General features: G+C 41.2%; 1 protein-coding gene and 1 pseudogene across 1 annotated transcript in view; both read right to left on the bottom strand.

Moving 5' to 3' along the window:
• LOC139386658 (myosin X) overlaps window positions 1-14,147 on the bottom strand; it is a 261,409-nt gene that overhangs the window by 167,448 nt on the left and 79,814 nt on the right. The gene's annotated exons all lie outside the window — the stretch shown is intronic.
• Window positions 4,349-10,959, bottom strand: LOC139387051 (general transcription factor II-I repeat domain-containing protein 2-like; annotated as a pseudogene).

Here is a 14,147-nt window from a genome sequence, read left to right as displayed (position 1 = left end):
TAACCAGTAAGTAATTACCACTAGTAACAATATAAGCTCAAAAAACTAGCCATGATTGTCGGCCATGTTTTCCAAGTTATATGCTGCTTCGTGTCTGTGTCCTCTGTAGCTAAGCCCACATTTACCAATCACTTTAACTACATCAATCACACGTTCCATGACCTGCCTCCTCTTTCTGACCTGGTCTCGTTGAACTGACATTTGCTTATCACTCAGAAGGGTACAGATGTCTGCTTTGCTGGCTCTGAGGAAAAAGGCTTCTGCACTTTCTCTATGGGTTTTGCTTCTCACATGTTCATGTACTTTCTGATGGGCATGTTTCCAGGCCTGCATGCCTCCTTTGACAAATGCACTATCACTGGCGTGAAGTTTTTGCGAATGCAAGACATACTGAGCAGAACAAGGAGTGAGTTACTTCATTGTATGTCAGACATTTTCTGTTTGTGCCATCTCTGGAGTGGAATACATTGGGAATGACTATGAGGAGTTTGTTATTGGTGGTACTGAAAAAATAAGTCAAAATCCTTGGACTGAGGACGGGTAAAATAATCAAATGGATGTTCAGTGCTTTCGCTGTCCCTTTCTATTTTCCCTATACTGGGCTCTGAACCTCTCTCTCTCTGCACATCTGGTTGCTCTGAACCTCTCTCTCTCTCTGCACATCTGGTTGCTCTGCAGAATGAGATTAACATTGTAAATAACCTAAACTGAAACTTGTATTACTTGTGCGGTCATTGATTGTATGCCCCCCGATTACAGTCCTACTGATAATCTCATAAATAAAGCACATATTCATCTAAAATCATAGCCTCCATGTTTAGGTTTGTGCTCTTCAGTTGTAGCTGAAGGTTCCTGCTCTGAGTCTGACTCTGAACTGACCACCATCTCCAGTTCTGCAGGAGCACCTGAAACTCTAGTGCTGCTGCTGCTTCCTTCTCCACCTTTGCAAAGAAAATACTCTATTATCATACTCACTATCATTAGTGTATCAGTAGGCTACATTAATACAGCTCTGAAAAAAATTAAGAGTGGTCTCTTAATTTGGAGTGGTCTTATAATTTTTCCCAGAGAAGTCTATTATTTTAGAAACTTGTAATGCTGGTACTAATGGTGCTAATGATCTTTGTCATTGCCTGTGCTGTGTCACAGTGTTACGTTCATGGATGCATTATGGTTACGTTACTGTAGCCTGTTTCGCTGTACATGTGCACTTTCACTAGCTTATGTGGTCATGACCGAATGTTGGCAAGCCCATAGTCTAGGTTTACTATGTTTTACTAGTTGAAACATATTGCCTTCAATGTCATATTATGATCGCTATGTTGCACTCATTGCTATGATATAAATCTACCACGAAGACGTAAGACGTGCAAACTGTTTAGCCTACCGGCCGCTGCGTCACTATTATTAGCTACACTACTTAGCTAGCCATTCTGGGTGTCGTGTGTGTGGTTTAGCTAGTGTTTTTTGACTGACCTGGTCCCTTACTGGCGAACATGTTGCTTATTTTGCAGCGTCTGTGGCAAGGGCCTTTCTCTTTTTATTATCTCCCTCTCTGCTCCACCTTTCCTCTTCTGACTGTCCATTTCGCCGTGCGACTTGTCTAAAATGTTATCTGTAAGAGGCAGGTAGACGGTTGCTATGTGCGTTGCGGAGAGACCTGATGTCATTTTTGGTGCGGGGACACTGCAGCGAGTGAGTGAGAGACGCGCCTGATGCGTGGATTCTCCGTCAACTCATTCCGGCTTGCTATATTATTGCTGGTCAAATTGACTATTCACCGCAGGCCAAAACGACCCTCAGACCACCGGGAAATTTCCAGTCTGCCATTGGTGTACATTAAGAATAGAGTGAGAAGTTGAAAAAGTTAATAGCGTAGAGTTGGCCTGGGATTCTAAACTTTGGAAAGACACAATAATATGGAAGAGCTCAAATACAGAACGGATTTAATATTTTGTTCTTACAAATGACATTAATGAAAACAAAACTGCCTATATTTTTAATTGTAATGGGGACAAAGACATTTAATTTACACAGCAGGATACAGCCAGACAGACCAGGTATTAAGACGTACAGTGCATTCGGATAGTATTTAGACCTTGACTTTTTCCACATTTTGTTACGATTACAGCCTTATTCTAAAATGAATTAAATTGCTTTTTTTCCCCTCATCAATCTACACACAATATCCCATAATGACAAAGCAAAAACTGTTTAGAAATTTTTACTCATTTATTAACAATAAACTGAAATATCACATTTACATAAGTATTATGACCCTTTAATCAGTACTTTGTTGAAGCACCTTTGGCAGTGATTACAGCATTGAGTCTTCTTGGGTATGACGCTACAAGCTAGGCACACCGGTAACTGTTCCTATGCCATCATTGAAAATAAGAATTTGTTCTTAACTGACTTGCCTAGTTAAATAAAGGCAAAATAAAACATTTGGGGAGTTTCTCACATACTTCTCTGCAGATTCTCTCAGGCTCTGTCAGGTTGGATGGGGAGCGTTGCTGCACAGCTATTTTCAGGTCTCTCCAGAGACGTTTGATCGGGTTCAAGTCCGGGATCTGGCTGGGCCACTCAAGGACATTCAGAGACTTGTCCCGAAGCCACTCCTGCATTGTCTTGGCTGTGTGCTTAGGGTCGTTGTCCTGATGGAAGGTGGGTTTTATCCTCAGTCCGAGGTCCTGACCGCTCCGGAGCAGGTTTTCATCAAGGATCTCTCTGTACTTTGCTCCGTTCATCATTGCCTCGATCTTGACTAGTCTCCCAGTCCCTGCTGCTGAAAAACATCCCCACAGCAGGATGCTACCACCACCATGCTTCAACGTAGGTGTGGTGTGAGGTTTGAGAGTCTTTAGATACCTTTTGGCAAACTCCAAATGCGCTGTCATGTGCCTTTTAGTTAAGAGTGGCTTCCATCTGGACACTCTACCATAAAGGCCTGATTAAAGGACTGCTGCAGAGATGGTTGTCCTTATGGAAGGTTTTCCCATCTCCACAGAGGAACTCTTGAGCTCAGTCAGAGTGACCATCGGGTTCTTGGTCACCTCCCAGACCAAGGCCTTTCTCCCCCAATTGCTCAGTTTGGCTGGGCGGCCAGCTCTAGGAAGAGTCTTGGTGGTTCCAAACCTCTTTCAGTTAAGAATGATGGAGGCCACTGTGTTCTTGGAGACCTTCAATGCTGCAGAAATGTTTTGGTACCCTTCCCCAGATCTGTGACTCAACACAATCCTGTCTAGGATCTCTACGGACAATTCCTTCGACCTTGTGGCTTGGTTTTTGCGCTGACATGCACCGTCAACTGTGGGACCTTGTATAGACAGGTGTGTGCCTTTCCAAATCATGTCCAATCAATTTAATTTACCACAGGTGGATCAAGTTGTAGAAACATCTCAAGGATGATCAATGGAAGCTCAATTTCAAGTCTCTTAGCAAAGGGTGTGAATACTTTTTTATTTTTAATGCATTTGCACAAATTTTCTAAAAACCTGTTTTCACTTTGTCATTATGAGGTATTGTGTGTAGATTGCTGAAAAAAACGTATTTAATCCATTTTAGAATAAGGTTGTAAAGTCAAGGGGACTGTATACTTTCCGAAGGCACTATATGAGGATATTGTGGAAATACTCAAAGGACACTTTTCACCAAAACCACTTGTTAAAAAAAGGTTTAGGTTCCACAGAAGAAACCAGGAAGAGGGAGAATCAGTGACAATGTTTGCTGCTGCATTAAAAAACTGTGAGTGTAAGTCTAAGCCCTGTGTTCGCGATATCTACTAAGCTAACATATGGAATTGTTTTAAGATGGTCATACCATGGATCATTTAGCTATTTGATGTAGAATTTTAGAACCCCTGTCAGTATAAAAAATATATACAAAAAGTATTTGATAAAATATTACATTTGTTCTTTACTGCTATAGCCCATAGAAAAACATTGAATAACACATATAAAAATGGAAAAACAGACAGTCAAAAAATAAATAATAAGGAATAAGGTTTTGAAGTGTCTGTCCTATATCCAGGAGATATTTAAAAAAAACTCCACCACAAAATGTTTTGACCCATATTAAGTACCTTTTTACATCCTATCCATCCTACTGGGTTACCTTCTTGATGACTCTCCTGAAGTGTCCTAGCAACTTTTTTTTACTTAAAAAGTACAGAAAACAAATGGAACACACTTAAAAATAGAATGGTCTTCAGAAACAAGTCCCTGACACAGGCCTTATCCCCTGCCCCAATCCAGGTTATGGCGATGGCGAGATGGTTTGACAGAATGCAAGGTAGCATCCACCACACTGTTGACTTCAGGTCCTTGGCACCCGTTACAGCTAGAACCTAAGCTACAAAATGCAAGAGAAGTATTAAAAATTACACACTATGTTAACATATTTCCATCCCCCACCCTCTATATGTTATATACATTTATTGTGACAGTCTAAAGCAGGCCTGGGCAATTATTCTCCAAGGAGGGCCACATTAGAATATCTTTTTGCCAATAATTTTACATGATTATACATCATGTGTATGACTGTGTGACAGATATCTACTGTAAATCATGTCTAGATGTGCTACTTATTTTAATTTTTTAACATGCACAGAAATAAACCACATCCATGTTCTCCTTTTGGTAGGTATTTTCATTATTAAACATGCAATGAACTACACGGAGGAAAAAGTACACTGCATTCAGCACCACAGACAGAACTTTTAAGGGTATGCACAAAAACACAAGAAAGAGAGAGCGTATAGTTTCTGACGTTGCTATATGCATGATTGCTGTGAGGTGAGGGTCAGTAAGAGATGATCTGTGCTTTGACTTGTTATATTTCATCACTGAAAATGTATGTTCACATACATAGGTTGACCCAAAGATCTTCTGAACATGATTCGTAATCTTTGGAAAGTTTTGTTAATTGAGAGATGCATAGAACCTGGTCAGTGACATTGTTTTAAATGAATGCATCAGACTGAAGATCGATAAGCTCAAGTTGCAGGTCAGAGGGAGCGTTATCCACATTGAAGGTGAAAGGAGAGGAAACCAACAGCATGTCATTTTCCAACACTTTGAAATCCTCAAAAAGATGAGAAAACTCACCGTTCAAAGAACGGAGAAGCGATGTATAGTTCTCATGCTGGTCATCTGATAGGGAATATACTGTCGAAAGGTGGGTGAGATTGTTGGCTTCTACTTGGCGGGTCAGGAGGAGTCATTTTTCCTTGAAGGCTTTGACAAGGCTGTACGTCTGATGTGGAAAAAGGCCCTTCCCTTGTAGTTTGGAATTCAGTTCATTCATGAGGGCCATGATGTACGCAGTGAAGGCCAAATCAGTCAACCATTCTTTAACTTGAAGTTGAGGGAAATCCACATATTTTCCTTCCATTTGCCAAAACGCAGCAATCTCCGACTTCAGGTCCCACACCCTTTGAAACACCTTCCCCAAACTCAGCCATCTCAGGTTTGTGTGGTAAGGGAGATCTGCATGACCCAACTCCGTCTCCTCCAACAATGAGGTAAACTGCCTGTGGTTTAAAGATTTTGCTCTGATGTAGTTTACCACTTTAGTGACTGCTTCCACAACATGGCTCATTTTCAGAACACATTTACAAAGCATCTCCTGATGAATAATGCAATGCAGGAAAATCATTTTCTGATCTGGGTTCAGCTCAGCTATTTGATCTTGTATCCTTTTCAAAAGGCCAATGTACTTCCTGTCAAGTTTGGTCACACTGGATCAGTGGTCACACTGGATCACTTTTTAAAGCTTAGTCCCAGCTTTGCCGTACACTTTTAACCTCCTCCAATAAATCTTTCCCTGTGGTTGTGCCCTTCATTGACTGCACTGAAGCAAGCCCCTCTGTAATTTCAAAGTCTGGGGTTATGCCTCGTAAGAATATCAACAACTGTGCCGTGTCACGTGCATCACTGCTCTCATCCAGGGCCAAGAAGAAATAGGTGAAATCCTTCCCCTTGTCTTTCAACTGTTGTTCCATATTCTCTGCGATGTCCTCAACATGCCATGTCACTGTTCGTCTTGACAGGGAAACATTTTCAAACAGTTCTTTCTTGTTGGGGCAAAGTATTGCTGCAGAGTCAATGAAACATTCTTTAATGATTTCGCCCTCAGCGAATGGCTTGCTATGTTTAGCAATTTTTTGGGACAGTACATAGCTAGCTCTCGCAATTCCGACATTTGCTGAATGCAGTTTTGTGAACTGAGAAACTGAGAAAGCAACTATTTTGATGCACTTTCCCTCTGCTCAGAAGGCATATTCCTATATTTCTCTGCATGCTTCGTCTGGAAGTGTCGGGATAAGTTGTAGTCTTTCAAGACAGTGAGGCACTCTTTGCACACTAAGCACACAGCTTTCCCTGATACCTCAATAAATAAATATTTCAATGTCTACTCTTGCTGGAACACCCTACATTCATTGTCTACTTTCCTTTTCTTTGAAATCTTTGAAAAACTAATTTTTTAGAAAATGTCTAGCTAGCTGCTATTTGTTACTGTGACGTGTGTGTCAGCCTGTCAGTCACTGTCTGTCCTCGTGCAGTTGTTATTTATACGTGCCTTCAAAATAAATGTCCCACAAGCGGTGGGAGTTCAATTATTACACAAAGGAGAGTATTCATTGGGCTTTTAATTTGAGGGCTCTGGAGAAGGCCTTCACCCAGGCCTGGTCTAAGACGGATGGCAGATATTTCCAATAAGTATTTACATTTAAGTTGGTAACAGTTATGTTCTTACCTTTATGTCTGCGGCCCAAACTTGGCACCGATGGAGTGTCTCACTCCTGGCCCTGTTTGAAAAAAATCATGTTACATTGAAATGAATTAAATACTGTACAAGAAATAAGAGAGAGGCAGAGTCTCATCCGGGCTAAGTGAATGTAACGATACATACCTCCATGACTATCGCATCCACATGGTGCTGTGGTGAATACGATGCTGGGGCTGGCCATTGCCCTAATGGAAAGACACACCAGATTAGCTAGCTACATGACTAAAGGGGCTTTTTCTCCTGTGAATATAGTTACATCTACTGTTAGTCAATTTGGATAATTAGCAAACCATCAAATGTTAATAAGGTAGCTAAGTAATGTGGCTAGCAAGGACACAATCATAATTAGGCTAGCTAGCAACGGTCAAGTTCATGTTTCTGTTAAGCTAGCTAGCTAAAGTTAGCAAGCTAGCAAAGTAATGTTAACTACCTATCTAGGCTTGCTAGCTTGCATTATTGTCCTCGTTGATGTTAACGTTACACAATAAAACTACTCACAAATGAAGGAACGCAGTAATATTACTTACTTGAGCAAACAAACTTTGCATTCCCATCTGGTGCATGAACAGATGAGAACTAGAAACGAGAAACATTTTCAAACACATTGGTTTTAAAAATAAAAAAAACAACTAGCTAGATAGCTAATGAGGTCTGTTGTCTCCCACAAATGATCCACTGTATGCATGATTCAAAATTCAGGTTAGCGAATTGGTGCACCATGTGCCACTAGTGTATTATTTCTCGGTATTTCCAAACTTTCGGCAGTGATAAATGAAAACAATTAAACTGTTCTTTAGTTCCAAAAGCCTGTGAATTTTATTTACCAAAAGCTACTGGATATTAGCTATCAAGTATCAAAGACAGATTTCAAAACTCAATGGAGGATGGTAATAAAGAACTTCCTGTGAGGCTTTTCGGCTTCTTCTGTGGGGTTAAGAGGTGCTGCCACCTATGACACGTAGTGATCAACCCCTTTCTTCAAGTGGGTGAGGCGGTGTAGTGAGTGAGTGACATTTATTGCTAGAAAGGAAGCGTTTTAATTGTGTCAAATATAAACAGTTGAAGTCGGAAGTTTACATACACTTAGGTTGGAGTCATTAAAACTTGTTTTCAACCACTCCACACATTTCTTGTTAACAAACTATAGTTTTGGCAAGTCGGTTAGCACATCTACTTGGTAATTTTTCCATCAATTGTTTACAGACAGATTATTTCACTGAAAATTCACTGTATCACAATTCCAGTGGGTGAGAAGATTACATACACTGAGTTGACTGTGCCTTTTAAACAGCTTGGAAAATTCCAGAAAATGATGTCATGGTTTTAGAAGCTTCTGATAGGCTAATTGACATCATTGGAGGTGTACATGTGGATGCATTTCAAGGCCTACCTTCAAACTCAGTGCCTCTTTGCTTGAAATCATGAGAAAATCAAAAGAAATCAGCCTGTACCTCAAAAAAAAATGTATAGACCTCCACAAGTCTGGTTCATCCTTGGGAGCAATTTCCAAATGCTTGAAGGTACCACGTTCATCTGTACAAACAATAGTACGCAAGTATAAACACCATGGGACCACGCAGCCGTCATACCGCTCAGGAAGGAGACGCGTTATTTCTCCAAGAGATGAACATACTTTGATGTGAAGAGTGCAACTCAATCCCAGAACAACAGCAAATGACCTTGTGAAGATGCTGGAGGAAACAGGTACAAAAATATCTATATCCACAGTAAAACAAGTCCTATATCGACTTAACCTGAAAGGCCGCTCAGCAAGGAAGAAGCCACTGCTCCAAAACACCATCACAAAGTCAGACTACGGTTTGCAACTGCACATGGGGACAAAGATCAGACTTTTTGGAGAAATGTCCTCTGGTCTGATGAAACAAAAATATAACTATTTGGCCACAATGACCATTGTTATGTTTGGAGGAAAAAGGGGGCCGCTTGCAAGCCGAAGAACACCATCCCAACCGTGAAACACGGTGGTGGCAGCATCATGTTGTGGGGGTGCTTTGCTGCAGGAAGGACTGGCGCACTTCACAAAATAGATGGCATCATGAGGGAGAAAAATGATGTGGATATATTGAAACAACATCTCAAGACATCAGTCAGAAAGTTAAAGCTTGGTCGCAAATGGGTCTTCCAAATGGACAATGACCCCAAAGTTGTGGCAAACTGGCTTAAGGACAACAAAGTCAAGGTATTGGAGTGTCCATCACAAAGCCCTGACCTCAATCCCATACAAAATTTGTGGGCAGAACTGAAAAAGCATAGGCGAGCAAGGAGGCCTACAAACCTGACTCAGTTACACCAGCTCTGTCAGGAGGAATGGGCCAAAATTCACCCAACATATTGTGGGAAGCTTGTGGATGGCTACCCAACACGTTTGATCCAAGTTTAAACAATTTAAAGGCAATGCTACCAAATACTAATTGAGTGTATGTAAACTTCTGACTCGCTGGGAATGTGTTGAAAGAAATAAAAGCTGAAATAAATCATTCTCTCTACTATTATTCTGATATTTCACATTCTTAAAATAAAGCAGTGATCCTAACTGACCTAAGAAAGACAGGGAATTTTTACTAGGATTAAATGTCAGAAATTGTGAAAAACTGAGTTTAAATGTATTTGGCTAAGGTGTATGTAAACTTCCGAACTTCAACTGTAGTAGCCTACATTAAATCAATGGCAAAATGTATGCTATTTTGAGGCATAAATATATTTCAACTGTAAATTATTAGTAGTAGTTCTATAACATTTTTGGGTCATCCTCAATGATTGTAAATGCATTATGTCCACATGTGTGGTTGTATTATGTTTTCAAATTGACAAAAACATTTAAAAATGTAAAATCACAACAAATGTAAAGTATTGATAGGAACAACAAAAACAGCTTACATCTTCTGGCTGACAGTAGGTAACTTGAAGGTGGTAGGCCGAATTTGAGATCAGAGAAATTATTTGGTATTGGCTTTCAAATTACCTCATGGCTAGATGGCTTGCCTAGGGCTTATACTGTAGCTGTCCTCGGACTGGAGGCTAAATGCCAGAGATGCAAAAGCGGACTGCCAAGGGCTTACATCGGTCCTATGATTCGGGGCTACCAGTCTTGAACGGTAAACTCCATTCGCCCGCTGGCAGTATGAATTTATAGCCTTGGGCATAGTGAATACAGAAAATAGTAAGCGGGAGATTTTTTTGTGACTGAACCACCCCCATTTCATCCACACACAATTTACACCTTGGATAGATTCCAGTCCTGATATACTGTATGTATGGGCAAAATAGATTTGACAGACATGAAGTACCTTGAGTCCACTACAGTCCACTACAATATTGGCACACTAAACATAACTCTGGAGTTTAGGCTGATTGCAGTAGGAATATACAGTACAATTTACAGAGGAGAAATATCTATATATGCAGAGGGAAGGATGCTGCCATGGCAAATATATACAGCGCATCAGTGGAGGCTGGTAGGAGGAGCTATAGAAGGACAGGCTCATTTTAATAGCTGGATAGGAATAAATGGAACTGTATGAAACATATGGAAACTACGTTTGACTCCGTTCCATTTATTTCAGTCTAGCCATCACAATGAGCATGTCCTCCTATAGCCCCCCCCCCCCACCAGCTCCCACTGCAGTGCATATACAGTGTTGTGCGGAGGTGTACATAGTCCAAATGCAGTAGTGTAGATTAGTATTTGAGCTCATTGATGACAAGGTGCAGTAATCAGCCCAATTGAGGTGGCGGGAAGTTTTGGTCATGATTGACCTAAATCATCTGCCAGAGCAGAGTTTTGAAATCATGGGGTGTCCAGGATGGGCAGGGACGGCGATGATCTTACCTGCACGCTTCCTTGCACTGGAGGCGTGCAGGTCCTTGATGGTGGGCAGGTGACAGCCGATGACCTTCTCCGAAGTCCGGACAATGCGCTGCAGTTTGCCAGGACCCAAACCAGACAGTGATGGACATGTAGAACCGAATCAGTTGGAGTTTGAGTTTCCTCAGCTGGTGCAGATAGTACATCCTCTGTCGAGCCTTCTTGGTCACTGCTGTGATGTTTTCCTCCCACTTGAGTTTGTGGGAGATGATGGTCCTCAGGAATTTAAATGACTTGGCCATGCTGACGGCGGAATTATCAATCTCGAAGTCAACCACCATCTCTACGGTTTTGACTGTGTTGAGTTCCAGGTTGTTGCAACTGCACCAGACGGTGAACCTCTCCAAGATACATGTGTGTGTTTTGTCCTATATTTATATGTTTTTATTATTATTTATTTTTTATTTAATCCCAGCCCCCGTCCCCGCAGGAGGTATTTTGCCTTTTTGTAGGCTGTCATTGTAAATAAGAATTTGTTCTTAACTGACTTGCGTAATTAAATAAAGGTTAAATAAATAAATAAAATTAGAACATGGACTCGTAGCCGTCGGAGATGAGACCGACCAGGTTGGTGTCATCAGCGAACCTGAGGAGTTTGACAGATGCGTCGTTGGAGGTGCAGGCATTGATGTAGAGTGAGTAGAAGAGGGGGGAGAGCATGCAACCCTGCGGTGCCCCCGTGTTGAGAGATATGGAGTCTGAAATATGTTTCCACATCTTTAACGTGCTGTGTCCTGTTGGTTAGGAAGTTGGTGATCCACCGACAGATAGAGTCAAATACTTTCAGCTGGGAACTTTGTGCTGTAGCAGTTCCAGAATGATTGTGTTGAAGGCTGAGCTAAATTCCACAAATATTATTCTCACGTATGTCCTTGCGTTGTTGAGGTGTTGGAGAATGTAGTGAAGGCCCATGTGGACAGCGTCATCCACAGACTAACTGGCTCTGTCGGCTAACTGCATGGGGTCAAGTGGTGGTTTTGAGATGGGACAGGACAAGGTGCTTAAAGGTTTTCATGATGACCGAGGTGAGCGCTACAGGTCTGGAGTTATTCAGGCGGTTGGTTACCTTTTGTTTCTTCGGGACGGGGATGATGGTGAAGCAATTGAAGCAGGCAGGTACAGTGCATAGTTCCAGAGTCTGATTGAATATGCCCGTGAAAACAGGGTAAAACTGGTCAATGCAGTGCTTTAGTGTGGCTGAGGAGACCCGGTCTGGGCTTGCAACCGTCCTGCTGTTTTGCTTCTTGAAGAGCTTGTTCACCTCCTGTTCTGTGATGACGATGGGGTGGGTGGGCAGCCTGGGGTAGGCGGGGGTAAGGAGGGAGGGAAGGGGGAAGGGGGAGGGAGGGAGTGAGGGGGTTGGAGGAAGGGTGTAGAGTCCTGATGGCTGAAAGTATTGTCAGCTGAGGGGCAAGATGGCAGAGAAGAAACTCTTGATGGCTGAGGGCATTTTGAGATTCAAAACGACAGTAGAATTCGTCCAGCTGGTTTGACAGTAGTGGGTCGTCTAGTGCCTGGGGGGTCTTTTGTTTGTAGTTTGTGATCTGCTGGAGACCCTTTCAGACAGATGAGCTGTCGTTGCGCTCAAATTATTGTTCTAGCCACTCCTTGTAATGACTTTTGGCCACTTTAATCCCCTTGTTGAGCAGCTGTTAGCAGTTCTATAGGCCTCTTTGTTGTTGCTCCTATGTGCCCCCTCTTTGGCTGAGCACAGGGCTCTGAGTTCAGCATTGAACCATGTTTTGTCATTGTTAAATTTGACAAAAAAGTTCTGGTTAGAACCACTGGTGTCTGCATGGTCAGATGTACAGTTCAGATTTACAGCTGTGAAAATGAGACCAGACAGTTGATTACAGTTGGGTGATGTCAACCTTTGTCCTATCGTGATTATGTACCCATAAAACATTGTGATATACGACGGTATCATCCCCTATTGGCCAAGCAAAAAACATTTGCTCAGCGAAATCTAAATGCTACAACTTGAAGAATAATGATGAAAGATAAGGTTGTTGACAGCCTGGGCAGAGACTAAGTACAGGCAAATATTTTCTAATATTTATTTCTGGTGGAGGAGCTTCAGCATTGAACAGGTTTGTGTGTGTGTGTGGCGCGCAAATTATGGAGCAGTGACATAAACCCTGTTTATACCTGGTTCTAACTTGCATCCTTTGTCCTGATCTAGTCCACATTCTGATTGTCTACACCTGTCTAAACATGTGGGCACAATCAAACTGTGATCCGATCCTCCTGCCCACCTCCGGAGGTAGTCAGACATGCATTGTGTCTGGATATCTTACAAGTGTAGAAAGATCTGGACAAAGAAACCATTTAAATCATAATTATTACGCCCTCTAAAATCCTTGACTGGTGGCACAACTGACTGATTACATAAATAGGTTTCATACAATAAATAAATACATATTATGTTTGATAGAGTAGCTGTGAAATAATTTGCATAAACGAAATGACCAGGAGTCTGGTCACAATGCAGACACAGTGGATGGATAACAGTGGATGGATAATGTGTGTAGACACATTACTGGAAATGTGGGCACAATCAGAATGTAGACAAGATCAGGATAAAGGACCCATGTTAGCACCAGGTATAAACAGAGTTTTAGTGAGTTAGGTTATATATCATGGGCTGGATCTAAGCAGTCTCCTATCTTCAGAAGTGGATAATAATAGCTTCATTTGCCTCATAAAATAATAGTAAATAAATTATATTGTTTGTTTTCTCATAAAGCTGTGATTGAGAATAGTGTATGCCTAAGCTTAGGATATAGACTTTCATTCTTGATCATTCTTAAACTAGAATATTTGGGAAATAAGCTAATGTTCATAACTTTAACATCTCTTAAATTCACATTGTTCATTTTGTTAAGACACTCTATGACCAGACTTGTCCAGAGCAGACTGTGGATAAATACTTTTGACATCTTTCTATCTGTAAAATCTATATGTAAAATGCATTTTTGGCGCATTTGATTAAAATAATCTTGATTCTGAAGCTGAGAAAAATTTGTTGGCTTGTGGGAAGAGTCTGACTTTCGGGAAATGGCAGTTAAAGACAAGTACACTGAATTAATTCGACCAAATGTCAAAAGTCTATTTAGACCCAATCACCATCTCTTCAAAGTAAGTTACTAAATGTAATCCAGTTTGTAACAATCTCTTTGAAATTATGTATAATTCAATGTAGCGAGCTTTGACGCAGCAGTCATACCGCTGAGGAAGGAGACACGTTCTGTCTCCTAGAGAGGACAATATACAGTGGGGAGAACAAGTATTTGATACTGCCGATTTTGCAGGTTTTCCTACTTACAAAGCACGTAGAGAATTAATTAATTTAATAATTAATAATTAATTAATTTGCATTTTATTGCATGACAAAAGTATTTGATCACCTACCAACCAGTAAGAATTATGGCTCTCACAGACAGTTTTTCTTTAAGAAGCCCTCCTGTTC

Source organism: Oncorhynchus clarkii, chromosome 28 (assembly GCF_045791955.1).
Source record: "Oncorhynchus clarkii lewisi isolate Uvic-CL-2024 chromosome 28, UVic_Ocla_1.0, whole genome shotgun sequence".
NCBI classification, from domain to species: Eukaryota; Metazoa; Chordata; class Actinopteri; order Salmoniformes; family Salmonidae; genus Oncorhynchus; species Oncorhynchus clarkii.
The sequence above is the reverse complement of the archived record's forward strand: the minus strand, read 5'-3'. Positions and strand labels throughout refer to the sequence as shown.